The sequence below is a fragment of the Rattus norvegicus genome, chromosome 14, assembly GCF_036323735.1.
Source record: "Rattus norvegicus strain BN/NHsdMcwi chromosome 14, GRCr8, whole genome shotgun sequence".
Lineage (NCBI taxonomy): Eukaryota > Metazoa > Chordata > Mammalia > Rodentia > Muridae > Rattus > Rattus norvegicus.
Window position 1 is genome coordinate 96,079,248 of NC_086032.1, and position 23,747 is coordinate 96,102,994.

The window sequence follows — 23,747 nt, forward strand, 5'->3', positions numbered from 1 at the left end:
GATTATCCCATGGTCCTGTATTATCACCAAAGAGAAGCTTGGATTATGTCTTGAAAAATGGGCAGGGCTACAGAAATGGCCATATGGATGCTGGAGAGAGATAGGACTAGGATAACCATAGCAACCGTGGCTGACAGCTTTGGGATGAGGCAGAGGGAGCTTGAAGACATGAGAAATGGGTTTTGAAGAGAGGTGTGGTAGTCCTGGCTGTCTTGAGAATTCTGGACTTGGGATAAAATTAATAAGATGACAACTTTTGACTATTTTGTACTTTTCTATAGTCTTCCTTTTACCCCATCCTTAAAGGTGCCAAGCATGGGCATTCTTCTTTTTTCCTCCTTGTTCAGATGAAGTTCTTCCTCCACCTTTGTAAGATTCTAATCTCTCCCTCTCCAGCTTTGCAGCCCGGAAAGCTGAGCCTGAGCTTTGGGTTAAATGCATTGTTAAAAGGGGCCCAAGAACTCCATGTAGAATGATTTCTTATGTAGTTGATTTCATGTAGAATGGTTGCTTATGGGCTTAAGTCAGTTTTCCAGAAAAGCACATTGATGCAGAGGGCTCTGCAGAGTGCACGGGTGATCAGAAAGGTTGTGGGGCAGGTCCCATTTCTTACATATCTGGCATGATACTGGTTAAGATTTTCAAGTTTTATGCTGTCTTTCTTCAAGCCCATGTGTAAGTATACATGTATGTATACATATGAATTTAAATAAATGGATTACAGAAAAATATGCACTCTGTGACAAATAAATCTTTATGAATGAGTTTATTTTGAGGACAGGTATTTGGTCAAGCTCTTTCTTAAGTGAACTGAGCCTGAGAACTCTATTCTCCCTTCCTTTGGGTTACCTATATTTTCATACAATAGAGTTTTGACCTAAATGACACCTACTTCTCTTTATGAGTTGCATGCTGGAACCCATTGTTACTATTGTTTTAATGATCACAGATTAGAGGGAGAGGTGGGATGAGCAAATCTGACCTGAGAAAAGTGTGTTTGCCTTACTAATACTCCTACTGAAAAAGAATGTTTAGAACCATCTTTTAAATGTTTTCCAAAAGGTCAAATAATGGATATAAATATACACGTGCAGACAACAAATTCAACGGCTGTTATTTATCTCAAAGCAAAGGCATATATGATTGGACCTGAAGTACTTCAGGTAGTTGCAAGGTGTCCCAAGTCCTGTTACCCAGAACTGTCTGTGAGAGCAGTGTGAAGGCCACTGTCAGACTGCAGAGGGCAGTATGAGACTGTGGCACCATAAGCTGGGTTGCACTGCCAGGGGCTGTGTCTAATACAGACCACCTGTGATGTTCTACGATCAATTATGCTGGATGGGGGAACTAGTCTATTGGATTTGCAGTAAATGTGTGCTAGCTAGCTTCACTCCAAAGAACAAGTTTCTAGGTTTCCCCTCTCTTCCCTGATTTTGAGACATTAAAAATATTGACTGACTGAGTAGCAAACTCATACCCAGTTCACGTTTCAGAGCTGTGACTGTGTTGTACAGCTCCCTGCAGTGGAAGTTGAGACAGTACTTCCTGATGCATTGAAACAAACTTGTGTTGAGTGCTAATTTGCATCTGGGCGTGGTCAGTAACCTCCTTAATAGTAGTAGCAGTAACAATAGAGGTAATCCTCCTCCTCCTCACCACTACCACCACCACCACCACCACCACCACCACCACAAGTGATACACTGAATCTCCTTTTTCAAAATTTTATTAAATTTGTTCTCTAACAATTACATGCATGTATACAATGTATTCCGGTTGCTCTCCTCCCCACTCTCTCTTTTCTCCTTACCTCCCCCAACCCTTTTAATTTTTCCACCTCTTTACATGTCCCTTTTCCCGAGTTGTGGCTTTTGTTTTGTTTTGTGACCCTGTGAACTTATTCAGGGCTGTGTGTGTGACCATGGGTTTGGAACATTCCATTGCAGTCAGCTGGGTTCATCACTATATAACTGAAGAGAGTGCCTGACTGTGTCTCCCACACAATCCATTAATGGACAGTAGTTCATCAGAGATGGGTATGTCTTAGGAGTCGTTCCACAATCTGTGATTGACTGTTGGCAGGCCTAGTCTTGTGTAGGGCCAATGCAAGCAGCCACATCTGTGTGTGATTATGATTACTATGGCAATGCCATGCCCAGACAGTGGCATTTCACAGCTCTGTATTCTTCTGACATCAGTGAAGGAACCATCATCATCAGAAACAGTGTAAATCAGTGGTCAGCAAGAGGCAAAACCGAGCTAGCAAGTGACTGTGATCTTCCTTCTGCTATACTCTTTTTACCTGGGCTGCTACCAGACAGTGGCTACCAACAATCCAGTGGAGGGCAGGATTGCTTGGATTAATGAAGGCAATCAGGGCAGGTGAGGAGCCCTACTCAGATGATTGTACTTTGGGGCAAATTGACACTACAACAAATGATATGGTCATATGTTAGAATCAGATAGGCCTGAATTCAGATGTGACCTCCTAATTAACTTTTCTCTAATCCAGTCTTCTCCCTGATAAACTCAGAACAATCAGTTCAAAATGGCTGGCTTAAATAAGAGGTGGTTTGAAAGTGAAATGGCCCCCGTAGGTTTACGTGTTCAAACACTTGGTCACCAGTTGGTAGAGTTGTTTGTGAAATAACTTTAAGGAGATGGAGCCTTACTGGAGGAAGTGGGTCACTAGGGGTAGGCCTTGAGTTGCAGAGCCTGGCCCTACTTCCTGCCTGCCAACGCAATGTGACCAGCTGGCCTCCTACTCTCTCCAGTGTGCCTTCCTTGCCATCAAGGAATGGATCTCCTTGAATTGTTAAGTCAGAATGAATGCTTTCTGCCACAATTGCTTTTTTTTTTGGACAAATACTTTGTCAAAACAGTGATAAAAACACAACCCTAATATGTTATATAATATATATGACAAAATGACCCCTGGTAGGATGTATTCAGAACATGGTATTATCCAGTTGACAAATATTTTTTTCCATACTTACTAGAGGACTTGACAATGGCAACATAATTCTAATGAGAAGTATAGACATGAATAGACAGGAAAGGCTTCACTAGTGAGTATAGTTATTAGGGTGTACAATGAGTCCACAAAGAACGTAGACACATCAGAAGATCCAGTTGAACCTACCTCTGTTATTTCTAGCTGGGTGACCCTAGAGATTGACATATACCCCACTGTACCTATATCATCTGGCATTGCAAAGGTTATGTGAGTTTTACTTGTTACATCTCAGAATAAAGTCTGGCATGTGGCAAGCATCAGGATTGATTAACCGCTTGTTACTTTGGTGTGAGAGTTAGAAGGAAAAAGAGCAGGGCTGTGGAAGTACGTTTCAATAGAGAGCTGTTATGTGAAGCCCAGCTAAGTAAAATTTCTCAAAAATGGGAAATTGTTGGGCCTTACCTTGGGGTGTTTCCCTTCCCACTCACTGAGCCTTTTAGCCTGCTATAGCAAGAAGTTGTTTACACCCTTGGCAGCTGCTCTTAGCCCCTGATTTGGGGCCCTTGATTTGGGGCCCTTGATTTGGGGCTGGGATTTTCCATGGCACCCTTCCTCCCCACCAAGTCTTCCAGCTTGTTGTTGTTAAGAAGTTGTTTATGCCCCTGATTGGGCCCAGGACTTTCCATCACACAGACTTTTCCTGTTTTCCTGGTTGGGGCTTTTCACCTGCCTTGTTGTTTTTCCATGGCTTTTGCCTTGGGTATATAAGGAGATCTCAGTAAAGCCTTGGTGGCACTCTCTGAAAATGGGTGACCCGTGTACGTGTTTTCTTTCAGTGTGTGACCTACACCCGATAGTCACACACTGGCAGCACAGGTGTTGTCAGGAAATGACTCACAAAATGGTAGTGATGGGTGAGTCAGACATAGATTTACATATGTTTTTAGAAAATAATATCCAAGACAAACAATTAGGGATAAAAGGCAGCAGGGCAGCACAGTATGTAAGACAGTGCCCATTTCAGTAGCTAAGTAAAATGTATCACATGTATGCATGTATATTATCCTTCTTTATGTATGTATGGATCTCTCCATTCACTCAAACACTATTTGATTCAGAATCCATTGAAAGACTCCTAATATGATTACTTTGAGGTAGGGAATCTAAAAAAATAGCTCATTTCCTGTGGAAAAAGATGACTCAGAGTCTGAATCAAGATCTCAAGGCATGGGGCCAAGGGAGAATCATCCACCAGGCAGGAAACATCCTAGGCCTTAATCAGAAGGCTGGTGACATCATAGGCTAGAATTGTGGCAGGGCTGGGATGGTATGTGCTTTGCATGCCTGTGCTTTCTCTTTGGTTCTTTTAGTTGGATCTCACTAGTGTAGGCAGAGTAGTGTAGATTTTTGTTGTCACCTTGACGCAGTCTCGCATCATTTTGGAAGAGAGAACCTAAACTGAGGAATTGCCCAGATTATAATGGCCTGAGGCAATTCCTGTAGGAGTTTTTTTTTATTATTATTATTTTATTGATGATTGATTGGTGTAGGACAGCCCAGCACAATGTAGGTAGCACCATTCCCTAGGTAAGTGGGTCTGGGCTGTGATAAAAGCTATCCAAGCAAGTGAGCTAGTGAACAACACCAGTAAGAAGCATTTCCTATGGTTTCTGCTTTGGTTCCTGCTTTGACTAAGTTCCTAAGTGGCAGACTATGACTTGTAACTGGCAGCATAAGTAAAATCCTTCCCAGAATTTATGACCTCTGAGGTCACAGTGTTTATCATGGCAACAGAAAATCAAACTAGACTAGATATATAGTACATTGTGCCTGTACGAGGACAGAACTTTTATCTTTCATGAACAAGTCTTCATTGGTATTGGGAACTGTGTATCAAAGGCTGACAACCATACTCAAGTCATTCCATTTATACCATGGCCCAATCTGGAAAACCAGGGCAGTTGATCTTGATGGTTATAGTTTAAAACTGTGATGAAGTAAGATTGGCCGGTGAGAAGAGGTGATAGTATTTTGGTTTACAAGGATGTAAATGATCTATGTTAGAGCACAGACCAAGAAATGAAAACGAAGTGTCTATTTTTTATAATCATGTGACACAATTTCCATTGAGAAATGGTGTAGATATCCTAGAGCTGGCTTCCATTAGCTCATGAGAATCTAATGCTCTTGTTTTATGATGTCATATTGGTGGCTTGAGATTAACCATGCTGTAGTCACAGAAATCAGCAGAACCTCTCTTCCTAGACAACTGATCAATAAATATCCGCTAACACACAATTCCTTACCTTGAAAGCTTTTCAGGGTATTGGTATGGGTCTGGATGGGTAGTTTACACAGGATTTGGCCATACATGTCATTCCTGAATCACTATGCAAATCACATGAATAGATTGCCATTCATATAGATGAGGGGCAAGTCTCTAGATCCTATGCTCTATTACTCTGTGATGGTTTAAGCCAACTCTCCCTAAAGTATAGTTCAAAACAAACTATTCATTTTATAATAGTGTATCATACTGTTCTCCAAGTAAAATTTTCTACTGTGCATTTCGAAAATCTCATAACTCAATCAACCAATGAGTTCCTGATAGCCCAAGTATGATGTCAGAAAATTTAGTACGGATTAACTCCCACTTAAAGTACAAGATAGACTATTGACCTTGAATGTAACTGAATCTAGAAATGTTATTGCTAAGGTTTGGGACTTTTCATTAGCACCGATGAAAGAGTTTTGGTGCAATGCCAAGTTGGCACAGTTGAGTTTTGGTGTTATAATGAAAGGAATATTCATAATAATTTGAAAAGACCATTATATTAGTTACCCTTTTCCATGTCCTTAGAAATTTCTCTGTGTGTCCAGATTTTCTGCACATTTCAATCAAAACAATCTGTCTCAATGACAAGGAGGAAGTAGATATGAGACCCTAGTTATCTTCTATCAAGCTAGGTACAGAGGGTTTTCTTTTTATTATAAAACACCACCACTTTTCACCTATTTTGTTATGGTGAGATGAATTGTTTTTGTAAAAAATACTTTTCATGCTAATGTGTAACAAATTGTACACATCATTTAAAGCAAATTACTAAATAAGTCTTTAAAACGTTTCTTTTCATTTTGGCTAGGTTAGCAAGTTATTTGGAAAGGGAAAGTGGGCTGTGACATTAAGGATTAAAAGTGTCTTAAAGAAGAATCCCAATGACTTTTCAGAAACAGGAAACTGGGTCCTCAGGAGACTAAGGGTTGGGGGCGGGTTTCCAGAGCTCTCTAGCACTCCTTTGGGGATGACTCAGAAAACTCCATTCTCTGTACTCACTTCACAGGCTTGTGCTCTCTGGATGGCCAAAGGGTCCAATGCATGGTTAGACGCTGGACAGGTGACTTATCCTGGTAATGCCTCTCAGCTGATGTTACATCAAACATAGTCTGGTATGACACCGTGGACCTTCCAAGTGATTTACCTGCTTATTTAGTAAATTATCTGCTCTCAGGTATGTTAATTGGGGATTGCCACAATTGCTGTCAATACAGCAAATTGTATCTGTCTGTCTGTCTGTATCTATCTATCTATCTGTCTGTATGTCTGTCTCTGTCTAACATACTATCTATCTGACATATATATTTAGTATATATTTATTAATTATCTTTGTATATCATATTGTTTAGTTTCTGAAATGAGCTCCCATTAGAACCTGAATCTAGTATCTGGGCTTAAGATAATAATATATATTACTTATATTGTATTATATATAATACATTATAGGTAATATATAGTAAATAGATATAGATAGATATATGTATTGTGTATATGTGCAACGATAATGAAGAAGACTACGTGAATTTGAATGGCAGTGGAAGACACAGGGGAGTTAGAGGGAGAGGGGCAAATAAATAATGTAAAAGTATATCAGTAGGAAATCCTAAAATACAATTTAAAAGAAGAATAAAGCAAAACAAAACAAGTCTACAATGAGCCCAGTGATGATGTTCAGTCTGGAGAGATCTAGTTTCAAATGGTTTGTGGGTGAAAGCTTGCTGAGAGCTGAATGTTTGCACCTATGACGCTTGGTCTCCATTGTCAACTTGATTGGAATCACCTAGGAGATACATCTTTGTGAGCATGTGTAAGGTTTAACTGAACAGGAAAGTTCCACCAGGAACGTAAGTGGCATCATCCCTTGCACGGAGCCATATTGGATTTGGGCCTAGCCGCTTTTTGACTGCATGGTTCAAAGTGACTCTGGGCTGTTTGGCCACAGAGACTCACCCCGAAGATGACTGCCATAAATCTTAAGATTGTTGGATAAAGCCTCTCCCATGAATTTACGGCACAGGAGTATAACATTCAAGGGATGCCTCAGCTCGAGCAGATACCAGTTATCTCCTCAGTCAACACCCAGTGTCTCCACCACCTGACCTCATCGCCTGACTTCTTTGCCTCCAGCTATCACTGCCTATACCCTCATCTCCCCCTCCTTCATATTTCACAAAGGTCACTCCCCCTACCTGAAAGCCTTAAAAGCTGCAATGTTCATCCCAATAAACGAGACCTTGACAACAGAACTTTTGCTTGGTCTCCTTCTTCTCTTCACCCCCATTTTGGCCCACAGGTAGAAAGCCTCTTCGGGACCCTGAACAACTGGGTCCCCGCTGGCGGGGACAATCCCTTGGCCTGGATTGAATCAAAAAGAATGAAGAACATGATATGAGCAGAGCTAGCCTTTGCTGTCTGCTTTCTGATTGAGGGCCCAGCATAACCAGCTCCTCAGAGGCACACTGCTTGCCCTTCCTGTCACAATGAACTCTCACAATGGACCTTCTTAAGCAATGAGACAAGAGAATCTTTTTCTCAAGTTCCTTTTGCCCAGTGTTGTGTCATGGAAATAAAGGTCAGTATGTAGTGCCCTACCCTGAGTCACACATTGAAATCATAACTCCAAGGAGAAGTATTAGGAAGTAATTAAGTTGTAAGGTAGGAGTTTGCATGGATGGGATTTCTGCTTTTATTGAATATACCCCAGAGAAGACATCCCTTTTGTCACTGGAGGACACGGGAAATGAGTCCCCATCAGAATCTGATTCTGGTGGCATCTGGAGTTAAGAGAAATAAATTCCCATTCTTTAGAACAATTTTGTTACTACTGCTCTAACAGATTAAGGCAGGATGGCAGGAAACAGTCCTTGTTGTCTTCTGGGAGAAAAGTGCAGATAACTCTGTGAATCCTTCCAAGTCCAATTTCACTCATTAACGGGGAAGAAAAGGAAGATGAGCATTGTTGTTCATGGCCAGCTATTGCCCATGTGACATGTCCTACTGAAAAGCCACAGCTGTTTTGTTTGCTCAGGTCCCCTGGCACTGGGATCAAGCATTACCTGTCATTTGAAAACTTCGGAATGTTCTTGGTCATCCTCATGTGGTAACGGTTACTTCTACCACTAGCAGACCCTTGGAGACCTTCAGGAGTTGCATTGTCTTTGCCTGGACACACTCTCGCAACCATTTGCAGAACTTAGGCTCAAGCCTATTCCATCTCTAGCTCGAGGCAATTCAGTGGCCGGGTAAAGGGGCTCCAGAATTAATATTTATTTCAACATCACAGAGGCTTACAGTCTGTACAACCAGTATATGGAAAAGGATGGTGCCTGCAAATTCATCTTTCTTCATTCTGAAATTTCTTATAAGGATACAAAGAGATACATTATACTAGGGTTACCGAGAGAGACAGGGGTACCTCTGCCCAGACTCCAGCTTCTCCTGCCCCCTGTTCTCTACTCTTTTCTGTTGTTGAGTATTGGAGGTTGACAATCTCTGATTAGTTACAAATAGTTTTCAATTTACTAAAGTGCACTGGCTCTCTTGGCCTCTCTTTGAAATGCTTTTAAAGCAACATGGCGAATGGAATTCAACAATTTCCCACAGCTGCAGTAAGAATATAGAGACGTGGGAGCAGCTGTTTTCATATTTTATACTCACTATTTCCTTGGATCCCTTTTAGGAAGAATCTAGAAGGTCCTGTGATATCCATATTACTATGTTTGTGTCAGCCCCTTGGATTCCAGGCTTTTATCCAAATTTGGCAAATATTTGTCTTTACTTACATGCTGTCTTAGACTTCCGTTCACATGGTCTCACGCCCCGTGCCATGTGCCCGTAAGTAGAAGCCCCTGTCCCATGACAGCTTTCTGTAGTGAAGGGACACCTCTCTGGAGCTGACATCACATGGAACTTTTTTTTAAAAAAATGCTTTTATTGCATTTGTTTATTTAATGTATGGTGGGAAGTACATGCCATGGTGTGCATATGGAGGTCAGAAGATAATTTGTGGGGGACTGTTCTCTCCTCCTATGTGTGTTGCAGTGACGGAGTTTGGATTGCCAGGCTAGTGGTTTGCTGCAGTCTGAATGAGCATGGTGGTTTCCACAGAGAGCTTTTACCAGCTCCATAGTGTCATCTCAATGTGTTTTTCCTTCTGATGGAAAATGGCAGTCTGTACAATAAAGAGGTTTCACAGAAGATCTTGGAAAGTCCCCTCTTAATGGAGTTGGCAAAATCAGGGTCCTACTAGACTGATTCCAGAGGACAGTCTAGTGTGCAGGGTGAGTAACTTTCATTGAGACTTCTATGGATGATAAAGAACTGTATTTGTAAAACAAGTCAAGAAATCACCTGCCCTGAATCTCCACATTACTCTTTCCTCTTCATGTAGACATTAGTGATATGTTATAAAAAGAAGCAAAGGCCCCAAGAGGAGGAATAGACAATGCTATTTGTTGTTTCAACAGGGGACCTCACTGAGGAGTTTCGAGCTTGTAAAGTAGTTCAAAGGCAATCCCCAACGCTACCCCAAGAGAGTCCCCTTCTCTCTCTCTCTCTCTCTCTCTCTCTCTCTCTCTCTCTCTCTCTCTCTCTCTCTCTCTCTCTTTCCCCTTTCCCCTTTCTTTATTCCCTATCTCCTCTCTCCCTAATTTTAAAAACTGATTTGACCAAATGAAAATTAGCATATATCCATCACAGAAAAGGAAGGATTTCATTAAGCATTTTCATTCAACTAGAACATACACTTACACCAAATCCATCCTTCATTATCCTGTCTTGTCCCGTCTCCCTCTGACTGCCTTTTCCCAAGCAACTCCACTGTACTGCCTCTAATAAATATATATGCATAAGATGTAGATTCCACATGCCATAGAAAAGTTATTTGTCTTTTCAACTCTGGATGATTTGGCTTAATATTTGTGGTGGTCAGTGTTAATTATCAGTTTAACAGATTCTACAGTTCCAGCAGATGGTCTTCCCAGCCTCCCCATGGGAGCTGAGCAGCACAATGCACCCACCCAGTCTCTCTTCTGATTGTGGATCTGATACGACAAGCTACTTCAAGCTGCTGCCTCTATTGCCCTGGTTTTATGGACAATATCTTGAACTGTGAGCTAAAATAAACACTCTCTCCCTTAAGTGGCTTTTGTCAGAATAGCAAGTCACAGCAAAAGGAGCTAAGACAGAATTATGATCTCTAGTCCTGAGCATTTTCCTAAGAAATCTTTAGAAAACTCTCAGGTGTGGACACAGATACTGTACCACAGAACACATAGAGCTATAAGGACAGCAGGGGTTGGACATTTCATCCAAGAGAGTCAGTGAGTGGCATGCCCCTGGTAAGCCTGTTCCTGGAGTAAGTGTCACATCAAACTTGCTTATTTCCTTTGCTGCAATAATCAAAGTCTCCATAACACCAATCAAAACTCCAAAGTCACTTCTGAGACTCAAGACAAACACTTAGGTGCAAGCACACCCCTGTAAAGAGTTTCATGACTCTACAATGGCACAGAATAATACCTCCTTCCTTTTGGAAAATAGCTGTTTGCTCTGAATTAAATCATCCCCTCTTAGAAGGAATCTTTGAAGGCACTAGGTCTTTGCCCAAAGTTAGAAAAGCAGTACAGTTACCAAGGAGAAAAGACTTTTGACCTGACAGCCTACAAGTTCTCCAGGAAGCATTTAAAGCCATAGCCAGACTGGGGTAGACCTTTTGGGAGTTCCAGTCACCTTTTGGTCATCTACACTTCTACATGTAAGCCTCCTCCCATACTGTTGTAACACAGTACTCGTTAGCTCACCAAGCTAGGTGTGTGATGGGATTGTTTCTTTGTTTTGTCTTTGGTTCCCTGTCTGGGATAACCAGACATTTCTTCACATCTCTCCAGGTCATTCCAGAAAGAATGAGAAACTAACCATGGAAAATTGGAGCAAAGTAGAGCTGGAATCCAGAAGGCCCAACACTGAATTGTCTAGCTTCATGCCTACCACTCATGGCTTCTGGTGGTGCCATTTGGGTCCCAATAGCCTTACATAGCCTCACCTTACATTCTCATACTTAAAGACACAATGAGCCTCGTCACCACTATGGTTCTCATACAATGGCTTTTTCTTGGACCAGTTCCACATAGTACCTGGCACATTCCTCAGTTGATATCACAAAGTCCTGATGACTTCTGAGATCCTGGGATTGCCTTTAAATGTGGGCTTCACCATCACAGATTCACAGAATGCCCTCTCAGAGGCTCTGTGCAGTGCCTTCTTGTTCCACATGACCTGGTTTTGAGGGATATAGGCCAGTTCTGCTTCTAGTCCATTTCTCAGTTTGATGATCTGCCAAGATGTAACAAGGCATGTTGTAATGATCCCTGCCACAGACTGAACCCAGCCACCATGTCGTCTTGGCCATTATAGGCCTATCTCTGTAAACCTTGAGTAAAAATTATTATCTCATCTTTTAAATTGCCTCTGTCAGGTGTTTGACCACAGTGATAAAAAATTAAAGCCACCAAAAGAGAACACTGGTAACAAGAGTGGAGCTATGTGGTTCCTATAGGCCTTTGGAAATGGCTTGCAGGAGGAACGTGGGAGGAATCTTCAGAGGCACTGGAGTTCTATCAGAAGAATTTAATGGGGCATTGTAGTTTGGAGCTCAGAATGCCAATGGGAATGTGGATAGTGAAGACCTGACACTTAAAGTTTCAACGTAGAGTGGAGTAAATGCATTTTGCATCGTGAGGCAACTATGAGCCAATGGGGGTCACCGGCACTATGCTAGCATTTGTATGTGAGATTTCCCCCGATGTCTCATGTGTTTGGGTACACTGTCTGCAGTTGCTGACACAGTTTGGGGAGCTTGGGGTATGTTTTGGGCATGGTGTCTAGTTGGAACACATCTACTTGGTTAATGATGTCTCATGACATGAGATCAAGCCATCTGGTTATCCCATGTACTGTTTCATTCTTGATGATTGCAGAGTGCCTAACATGTGGTCAGGCTTTAGTAAGTGTGTTTATTGAGTACACAATGCTTCTATCTCCACAGTTTGTTTAGGGTTTTCATTGAGGAGGTTGCTGTATGGAACATTCCTTGTTGTTCATCAAGGACTTAGGGAACAGAGTAGAGGCCTGCCTTTCTAAGGTGACTGAACTTCCCTCGGAGCCATAATGGGTGTCCTTTTGCAAACTTTGAAATCCAGACTTATGCTAAAAGCATTTTAAACCTATGTTACTAAAAATTCACATAGCTTTTTTATTGATCAATTGATTAAAATCTAATGGGCCCATAAGAAAGTTGGGACAAAAGCCATGAGCAAAGTATGATTTCAGGGCTGGACTGATGGCGTAGCCTTTGAAAGCTAAGGGCCACAAGCAGAAGGAATGCTTTCAGGTAGGAAGAGCTCTGCCCTGTGAATACTTATTTTATATTTTGCTGTTTATTTTGTTGCTAGGTTTTATTAGGGTAGTGGTGTCTTCTCAATAGGCTACTGTTTGTAAGACGATGAGCGCTGACTTTCGCAGCTCCAAATGCAGGAGGTTTAAGTGAAAGACAGGGATAGGGTTTATTAAAATGGTTTGCCTCCTGATGTAGAGGTGAACCTGGGGTGAATCAGAGTGAGTGCAGGGAGATATTTTGTTGATACCAATGCCATTTATCCCTACAGATTTTTAAAGGTCTGAGGATAAAGTGTCTCCTATGTGTGGGATGATGTCATTACGCAGGTGAAGGTACAAGATAGAACAAGACCTGTTATTGGATGAGAAGGAAGGATGGGTGGGAGAAAAGTTTGAGGGAAGAGGAGGAGACTGGAACAGAGAGAAACTGGAGGAAGAAGCAGCCGAGAGATCATGGAGGCAGATGTTAAGATTCCACTCTGTACCCTTTACAGGTTGCTATGAATGTCCTTAAAGGATGGATGTGTACAGAGCTTTGTATGTTTAGGTGGACAATTATATCTTATCAAATTGGATCAGAGGTTATTGTGTTGTGCCTTCTTCCATGTAGCAATTTGAGTTTAAGAGAGTGTGTGGCGGCAGAGACACTGGGCTGCCATGATGCAGGGCCTAGTGGGGCTAAAAGACAGTTTTATTTTATATAATTTTACAACAACACCTATATAGAATGAAATGGACAAACAGGAAACACATAGACGGCCAGAGACAGGAATCCAGGAGGTCTGGGCTGATTCTACAGGAGCTGAATGCTTTTCAGATACCATTATGTCCTTGGAATTGTCACAGAGACAGACAACTGGAATTCAATGCAACTATTTTACACAGAAGGAGACTGAGGTGTGGAGGTGCCCTTAGGTCAGCTAAAAGTTCCTCAAAGATGGGGAAGGAGCAAGGCTTTATATTGCTTGACCAAGTGCTTTAGTTCAAAGTCCCATGCCTCACATTTCTACCTAGTGAATGCAGAAAAAAAAGCCTGCAATAGAAGGCACTTGAAGAAGGGGCTTCATAGGCTGCCCGAGGCCAGCTTCCTTCCAGCACAGAGCTTTGTGTAGTACCTGCATGTGTGTGGAGTTCTACCAGAACTCTCCGTGTGTTTGCTCACAGTTGGTAGAACCCAAGGGGTGGGAATACTGAGTCCCTGTGATGGGAATAATTGGAATGTGCCCCGAGAGTAAATCCTCCTCCTCAAGGTCATGAGGAGGACTCTCATTTGATTTGTGTGCTCAAGGAACCTTGGCCCTCTCTGTATACCATGACCTTCCTGAATACCTATCTTGACAACTGCATAGATCTGATACTCCTGGAGTCATTCCTAAACAGAGATGATGGGTGATGGCTTGTTATCTACTTATCTTTCTGGAGAAACCAGTAAGAGACAGTGTGAACATATCAAAGTGAATAGAAGGAGGTGTCCTAAAGCACAGAGAGGGAAGAGCTTGTCTTCCTGATGTCTTGTGATCCTTGCTTTCTCTACCATGGTCTGACATGCTTGGGGAGGGCATGATGGGGGAAGGCTGGTGCTTTTCACAACCTGGTTGTGTGCAGCATCCACAGCTCAAAATAAGCAACTGACACCTACCATTGCTCAGCCACAATGCAGCCAAGTACCTAGAAAATTCTGTTCCCTCAAAAGAATTCTCTCATTTATCTGCTTTTCATTCATATGCTGAGGAAGGAGGCTACACGCTACTTCTTGCAGTGGGTGTCAGAAATAAAAGCATTCCAGAATTTTGCTGCTGTGTCTCCAGAGGGATGGGTGCCACAGAAGAACTCAAGGAGCATAAGCCAGTGACTTTTCCATGAAATAATTTTGTGGTTTTTTTTTCTTTAATTTACTGTACCAGAATATCACAAGAACATGTTCGGGTTTTCCAAATAAAATCTCAAATTCTCCTGTGGACGCCTCTTGCATTTTCAGTCCATTGGGCAGGGGTAAAATTTTGTTTCATATTCTATAGGAAGTTTAAGATACAGTGTACAAGCGAGGTGCAGTGGGCCACACTCTCACCAACCTAAAATATTGCCAGGGTTTTTATTGAGGGAGAGGATAGAGATATTTTATGGTGGTTTTAATTTGCACATCTCTACTGACTCATGACATTAAACATCTCCTGGCAATGCTCACTGACCTCTTGCCCAGTTCTTGCTTCAAATGTTTTATTCTCTTAGAGAAATAAAGTTGAGGGGGGTTGGCGCAATGGTTCAGCGGTCAGGAACACTGGCTGCTTTTCCAGAGGACCCAAGTTCAATTTGCAGCACCCACTCGGTAGTGGGATCTGATGCCCTCTTCTGTTTGATGCTTTCTTCTGTCATGCGGTAGTCATACATGTAAATAGAGTGCTGGTATACATAAATGAATCTTTAAAAGAAAAATAAAGTTGTAAATAGAGTTGCTGTCTTCTTATTGAATTGTTCTAAGATGTCTAGAGAAAAGTCTTTCATGAGATGCTTATTTTAAAAGATTTACCCTTCTATTTGTGTTTTTTTCCTAAACAAAATATGTCGAAGGTCAGATATTTCAATTTGATGTACTTTAATTTATTGCAATTTATATTATGCTTTGTGTTGTATGTGTCTTAGTTTTTAAACCTTTGCTTAAGTCAAGGTCACTTTTTTTTTCTTACTGCCCCGGGGAACTTTTATAGCTTTACTGAGTTTTTGTATGGGCAAGCAGGTGCATACCTTAATTTTTCTAAACAAATATCCAGCTTTTCTGATACCAATTGTTGAAAAGAAGTATACATCTCTCCACATATAAAGACAATATCTTTGTGTCTTAGTTACTTTTCTATTCCTTTGATAAGACACCATGACCAAGGAAACTTATAGAAGTTTCAGAGAACTAGGGTTCTTGAGAGTGGAGCGGAAGTATCAGGTTTCAGATGCAGCTGAGAGCTCACAGTTTGAAGCTCCTTCTCAGCAGGAGACAGAGAGCATCTTGAATACCAGAAGTCTTTTTGAAGCCTTTACATCTCACCCCCAGTGGCACACCTCCTCCAGTAAAGGCACACCTCCTAATATTTCCTGAATAGTTCCACTAACTGGAGACCAAGTATTCAAACATATGGGAGCCATTCTAATTGAAATCACATGTTGAGTAGGTCTTATTTTAGGCTCCATTCATGTATATGTTTATCATTATGTGGTAGTCGGTCATTATAACACTACAGTGAATTTCGAACCATGTACCAAATGCTTTCTAAATGCTTTTTTTGAATTCCTGATCATTTATCAGCCTACTGGTTCCTATAAGAAGACAGCTGTGGTTTTAATTAGTATTCCATTAATACGTAAAACAACACGGAAAAAATGGCATATTGACACTTCATAGTTTTTCATCTGTGAACATTGCCTAGACCTTTAATTTCTTTTGGGAATACCGTACAGGTTTTCAGATGTAAGAATCCTACTCCCATCTTTGGAAAAATCTGTAAATACATTATATATCTGTATGTACATTATGTATTTATCTAATTGTATCTATATCTACATACATGTACATGTTCATGAGTGCAAATGTGTGCATGTGCGCTAAAGGATAAGAATTATAAGGTTTCTTCCTCAACTACTGCCCTTTCTTATTTTTATTTAAAGAATTATTAAAATAGTTTATTAAAATTAGTTTTTTACATCCTAATCCTCTGAAATTTTCATCTTAAATGAAAAAAGGGAGTGTTCAGATCTAATTGAGAGAAATTTTGTAAAATTAAAATTTGAATTAAAAAGTTTGCTTTTAAGCAAATAGGTTTTCATCTGAAGTTTATTTCCATTTGTAGTTGAATTTGGTTACTTCTCCCCCCCTTCCCCTTGTCTCTCTGCTCTCCCCTCCCCTTGTCTCTCTGCTCTCCCCTCCCCACTGGACACCTCATCTATGGTATTCCCCTTTTCCATTTTAATCTATTTTTTTTATCTGTTCCATTTTTAAAATTGTCTCTGTAGATCTAAATTTCAATGAGATACCATTTTGTATTCACTTTTTTGGTCACATTTTGTGTAATACATGTCTTTTGACAAAGAATAATTTAAGCTTTTATTAAAACATTCTTGTCTTCAGATTTGAAAGATGAGGATGCTTGGTATTGAAGTCTAGGTTGACAGCTTTTTTTTTTTTTTTTTTTGTAGTGTTTTAAAGATGTCAATGAAGACAATGGAGGTCTCCTAGCATGCGTGTCTTCTGAGGGGTCTGTGAGAATTCTCTTCTTTTTCCATCTGTCTATAAGTTCTTTGAACATTTCACACAATTTATTTCGATCATAGTCACTTTCCCCAACTCTTCATAGACATTCTTATCTGTCTCCCTATGAATCCAAAGTGTCCGTGGCTTTCTGTGTCTCTTCTGCTTGAGGATTGTTTGTTCTCTGTCATCCTGGTTCATCTTCGTCATATGGAAATTATGAATGCACTTCAATATTTTTTATTGACTATCTTCTACAAGAGAAATAGACAGGGTTCTCTGAAGAGGTGGTGGACACAGTTTTCTGACTTTGATCTCTACTTTGACACATGGAAATTTGTTATGCCTGGTCCCAGATTTTTCTAACTTTTTGCGTTAGCTCTGTGATCTGCTCACAGGAAGTGGTCTATCTGTATGTGGCTTACAGAATAGTGACCAAGGATGTACTTCCGCTGCCCAGAGATAGTTATATATGGGTTAGGATCAGTTCTCTTGGGTGTACAGGGGCTTTGGGAAAGTCTGTTTGCAAGTTTTGGAGGAAAACAACAATTCTTAGGCCTGTCTAACTATAGGTACATCCTGGAAAAATTCTTTTCAGAGGAAAACATGGGCAGAGAAGTTCACTCTTTCTTCTGTTTCATGTATATCATACAAGATTTATGGATTTATAGTTTTCACAAATTTGAACTCATTTTTGTTCCTCTCCTCTTGCCTCAATTCTTCATTTTTTTCTTTTAGCTCCAATCAAACAGATATGAAACTAGTTGCCATTTTTCCCAAACTTACTGACCTCTGCTTTTCCTGCTTAAAGTTTTCAATATTTTTTTGGAAGTTAACTCAAGATAGTTTTTGTTACTGTCTCTTCAAGTGAGTTATTTCATTTTGGATATAGACTCTTGTTCAGTGCAATCTTTATCATCTGTGTATCGGACTGTCATCTGTCTGTCTACCTGTCTAATCTTTAGAAGTTTGTTTTGAAAAATATTTTCCATTTTTAATCTCTTGTTTGTTTCCTTTTTTATGATTTAATAAATCAAATGTGCGTGTGTGTGTCTGTGTATACGTGTGTGTGCATGCACACACATGGCTGTTTGTGAGACAGTATCTGTCCATGAACTTGGGTCTCTTGGATACCCTGGACACCAGCAAGATTCAGTGATTCTCTTGTCTCCCCCCTCCTTGAAATAGGGGCTATGACATTTACAGGAGTGCTTGGCTCATGCATGAATGCTGGAGTCTGCTTGACTCCTACATGGATGCTGGGGTCTCCTTGGCTCATACATGGATACTGGGGTCTGAATTCTGGTTCTCGTGCCTGGCAAGCAAGCAGTGTCAACTGCTGACCTTCCCCTAGAGTATCATTCTAACAACGATAGAAAGTTTTGTTATATATTTCTGCCTCTGAAGTGAGAGTGTTCTAAGTATTGAGTTTAGCTTTTTAGCATCCATTGCTTGTGTTCACTATATTAATTTGCTTGCAAATAAATCACTTTTTCCATTTCTAGGCTTACTTTCAGGTTTTACTATTTACTATGTCCAGTAGTAATCTCTTCGCTGTCCAATCAACTTCACTATTACCTTGACACCCCAGGAGGACTCTGTATGATACTTTTCTATATATAACCCATATGGTCCTGTGTGAGCAAGGACAGTCTGCCCGAGCATTCCTTTATAAGGTTTCATTCCTGCATGTACAAGTTCTTTATCAAAGCCTCCAGGGTCTTTGAAATCATCTGCGAAGTCCTACCTTTTTATTCTGTAAGTTTTAGCCTCACTGGCCTTCTTATCTTGATCCACATAAGTGGGTGGCCTTTCCACATAGGTTCTTTATATTTGTGGAGAACCCGAGACTCTCCAGGCAGTGATCTAAGGGGTTTTCAGAGACTGCCCATTTGTTTCACTTCTGTCCAGGGTTGTTTACTGCACAGTAGATAGGATCACATCGTATGTTTGTCTGATTATTTGCACCTTTTCTAGACTTGGTATTTCTCATAGCAGTTAATCTTTCATTGGCAAACCTGATGGTTAAAAAACATTCAATAAAGAAAGAATGATTGGTGCATGTATCCCAATAGAGGAAATGTAAGTTCAGTGCAAATAAGTTGGCCAAATGCTCCACTCTTGGCATTTCTATTTTCATACCTGCATCATTCCTTTCTAGAAATAGGTTCTATTATTCACTTAATTATTTTTTGCAAGCACATACATATAAATGCATACACATATGGACACACACCTGCACACCCATAGAACCATACCATATACTTGTACTGAGAGTGATAGACTTTGGAGCACCCATTCCTACATGTTATGTCTTCATTAAACATCTCTTTTCAGGGCTCAGGGACCTTTGTGGAACAGGAGGCATAAAGATTGTAAGAATCAGAGGTGATGGATGACCCCAAGGAAAACTTGTCTTAAAGATACAACAGGACTGACACACACACAAAGTTACAGAGGATGTGGCAACACGCACAGTGCCTTCACATCAAGCCAGAGGCAGTCTCAGCACTGAGAAGGGGAAATGGACTCAGTCTCCTATTCCCAACCAAGAAGCAATTTCCAATGACAATCAATTGAAGGAAAAATTTAGTTTCTTCATTGGGGTTTCCCTGGGTACACAAACCTCACTTAAGGGCAGGCCCTATGTGCAGCAGTAGATGGCTAACACAGAATGAGCTTAATGGTAGCTTTGTTTCACATTGTTTTGTGACAGGACTGGAGAGATGGCTTAATAGTGAAAAACACTGTCCACCCTCCCTGAAGACCTGGCTTCTTTCTGTCTAGCTTTCTGTCTTTCTTTCTTTCTTTCTTTCTTTCTTTCTTTCTTTCTTTCTTTCTTTCTGTCTTTCTTTCTTTCTTTCTGTCTTTCTGTCTGTCTGTCTGTCTGTCTGTCTTTCTTTCTTTCTTTCTTTCTTTCTTTCTTTCTTTCTTTCTTTCTTTCTTTCTTTCTTTCTGCCTGTCTGTCTCTCTCTCCTTCCTTCCTTCCTTCCTTCCTTTCCTTCCGTCCTCCTTCCCTTCCCTTCCCTTCCCTTCCCTTCCCTTCCCTTCCCTTTCTTTTCCAGTTTTGTGTTTTTCTGGGCTTTGTGTGTGTATTGGCGTGTTTCTTGTGCTTTTTTACAGTCTTACTTTTATTATGCACCTGTTTTTTAAAGAAAGAAAAAGAAGGCCTGGAGTTGGATGGATGAAGAGGTAGGAAAGATCTCAGAGGAGATGAAATTATGATCAGAATATATTGTACAAGTTTTAATTAAAATAAAATAATTGGACTTATTGATTTATTTTTATTTTATTTCATGTGTATGGATGTTTTACCTTCATGTATATATGTGCCTCACATGTGTGCAGTGCAAAAGGTCAGAAGAGTGTATCAGTCCCTTGGAACTGGAGTTACAGACAGTTGTGAGCTGCCAGGTACATGATGTGAATTGAACCCAGGTCTTCTGGAAGACGAGCCATTGCTCTTTTCTGGTAGGTCATCTCTCCAGTCCTGTCAATTTAAATAATAGTATGGCAAACACTCCTGGATTCCTTACCTTGCTTGTTAAGTAGAATATTACTAATTTTTAGAAAATTTCATGTTCTTTTCTATCCTAACCTTTTTGCTCCTCTCCAACACATGCGTGTTCTGCTGTGATATAACCACTCTTCTTACACATTACCTCAAGGAGTGAATTGGCAATCTGTCATGGAATTGTGTTGTAAATACTTCTTCCTTCTGGGGTTTTCTCTATTCATTAGCATATATTAGTGAATATTCTCTTTTATTAAGAGTGTGTCATGCTATTTCATGGATATAAACATTTTGTTTTTTGAAGCAGTGTTGGTTTATACACAATAGATTTTAACAAAAACTTAAAGTGAAACACAGGCCTTAAAAGGGGATGACAATGATGATAATGATGACGACGATGATGATGATGATAATAATAATAAAAGACAGTTGTTTCTTTACACAATCTCCACTCTCCATTACTACACAAACAGAGCCTCTGGAGGCACTGGGCATGAATATGTTACAACTCCCATGTTTTACTTATGCTCTACAAGTCGCACTCTGCATCATTGTGCTTAACTTATGTGTCAGTGTGTTTTGGGAAAATCAACCTTGCTATGGAAGTGAGCAAGGATATTGGCAATAGTTTTCCTCAAAGAGGAAATAGAGATGAGTAGAGGCACGGTGAAACTTGCCCATGATGGTGATGATTATAACGGTAGAAAAGCCAAGCTCTCTGATACTCTGTTTGCTCATTGTTGTAATGGAGGCATCAAGCACCATGCACGGGCAGGCACGAGCACTGCAGAATGTCGTAGGGAACTGAGTGAGAAAACATGAGACGTGATAAATGCTCCATGCTAGGGGGCTGTCATTCTCATGGATGAGGTTGTAGCAGTGCCTGTAGCTTTGTGAATTGTAGATAGCCTCTGGTGCAAGGAGAGGTTTCTAGAATGTTCTCCCTGTCTTCTTCACCCCACTATAGGTCTAAGACATGTCATTGCTGGACTGTATTACTTCTTTTTTTCCACACCAAGGGGTCACATGGGCATCTTCTAGTCATAAGAAATATCCTAACAGAAGCAACAAAACAAGCAAACATTGTCTAAGGTGTTGCTGAACAAATTCTAACCTAGCATCTACCAGCCTTTTGCTGTCTGTGATCCTGTGATCTGGTCAGCCAAACTTTAAATGGGAAAAAAACACTTTTCTAGGCATAGGGTCAAGCCTGTTAATTGAAGGGCAGAGGAAGCATCTAGCTGACTTTCTTCCTCAACCGATATCCCAAGAAGAAAGTTCGCCTTCTCCAAGGTGTTTCAAAACCCCTCAAACTCAATGTTTCATTTTTCTACTTCGTGTGTGTCTCTCTATTCATCCCCCTGACTTCTCTTACACTGTTTTTTTCTCCAGTGTTCACTTCCCGTCAACTGGTTGCTTGTCTTACCTCTTGATCTATTTATTTAATCCTATTTACAAAAGCAGAAAGATGCGTGTTAGCGCTGAAGCACACCACAACTAGAAATAGGTTTTTCCAGTAAATAATACAATCTTGGAGTTCATAATGTGATCAAAGGTCCAGCAACACATTTGTGTCCTAGGAAAGGCTGGTGGCCCATAGTCTCTGAGAGGAGATTCACTACTGACATATGATTCTTCTGACCACCTAGTTCCACTTTCTTCACTGAGAAAGTCCTTGGACTTTACACCTTATTCATCGTGTAGATGGTTGGTGGCTGTGTATCTGCTAGAAATGCTCCCAATCTGGAAGCAAACAGGGGACACTGTATTGTTGTATTGGTCTTCTGGTGGCAGACATGTTAGAATCTTGATTTTAATCAATGTAATTGAGGACACTGGAATGTAGAGTGATTCATCTTCCCCATGGTGAGACTTCCTAACCTGGTTTAAATAGTTGAAAATTCTAAGATTTAGTCGTTTTCATTTTGGTTGGAGCTGCCAATAAACCCAAAAGGAAAGTGGGGAGGCATCGGCTTCTCTAAGACTTTCAGGAAACATGGTATTGTTTTCTTAATGTTAATCTATTAGAAAGATAATGTAGGTATTAAGAGAGTGGGAATTCAAAGAGAATTTCTTCTAAAAGTGAACAGTTGACTGTGTCACTAGTACGGGACTGCAAGTCCACAGTGCTATCCGGTGCCCCCTTAGCAGTGTTCCAAGCACGGACAAGGGTCTCATTAGGAGACTCAATGAACACAGTAGGCACTGTGGAACCAGCTTCTGGCATGTGCAAAGATCAAAGAATGCCAAACAGACAGGCACATGGGTTCAACAGACACTCTAGCCTGCTCTGTCTGAAAGCACACTTCCTGAGAATGGAATGACACCTGAGCTACTAGGTCCTATTTTGCTAGAAATCTGTGGCATAATAAAAATTTTAAAAATCCTCAGTGGGCTATAAAATAATCACGTTTTCTTGAGTATATGCACAATTTTGGAACTGAGAAAAAATTGAAAAGATGAAAGCCCAAATTGCCTTAACTTCATCATTAAGGACAAGCACATTTGCCTTCGTGCTTTTCCTCTTCCTGTGTGTATCTCCCTCTCACCACAGTTATCTCTATGCTGTGGCTTCGGCCATACATTATTAGTAGAAGTTTTCTCCTGTAATTTTCATTTATCATTGAATCATGAGATGTTTCCCCAATATTTAAAGAAAAACTTGCAAAACATCACATATAATGATCTCAGAGTTGCCATTACACGGCTGTACCTTCATCCCAAGTTGATTTAAACTTGACCCCGTGCCTGGACATATTCATCCATGAATGTTCTAAATAGTCCTGGGATGAACATCTCCAGACATAAATCTCAGCCCACACTTCTTATTACTTCCTTGGGGTAGATAACTGAAAGTTGAGCTACCCAGGCAAGAGGAATGACCTTTTCCAAATCTCTTGATATCCCCTGTCAGATTCAGAGACATTTTAAATATGAGAAAAAGGTCAATAGAAGAGAGTCCTTCCAACTTCTTGCTTAACTCCGGAATGTACTGAAATTGCTGATCCAAACCAGATTTTTAAAATAACCTTAACACATCTGAAACTTAATAATTACCTAAATAACCCTACATCCACGAGAATCTGGCTCATGCAAAAAAAAAAAGCAATTATTGGGTATCTACATCAGGTTGGTTGCAGAGGGAGGATGCAAATAAACAGATGACAGGAGAGCACAGTGCCCTGGCTCCTAACACATCAAGGCTGGTACTGACTGTATGGGAATTTTGAGATCTAGTCACTAATTTTACTCTCATTTTGCCTCTTGCTACATCATTTGCTGACTGTGGTATAGCTAAATAAGAGGCATTTGGG

General features: G+C 40.6%; 1 long non-coding RNA gene across 3 annotated transcripts in view; it reads left to right on the forward strand.

Annotated features, from left to right (window-relative positions):
- LOC120096676 (uncharacterized) overlaps positions 1-23,747 on the forward strand; it is a 41,480-nt gene that overhangs the window by 12,307 nt on the left and 5,426 nt on the right. The window contains exons 2-3 of one of the 3 annotated variants that reach the window (XR_010057599.1): positions 6,297-20,111; positions 20,268-20,390. This is a non-coding gene — a long non-coding RNA (uncharacterized LOC120096676). The other 2 variants (XR_005493434.2, XR_010057598.1) reach the window with 2 other exon arrangements.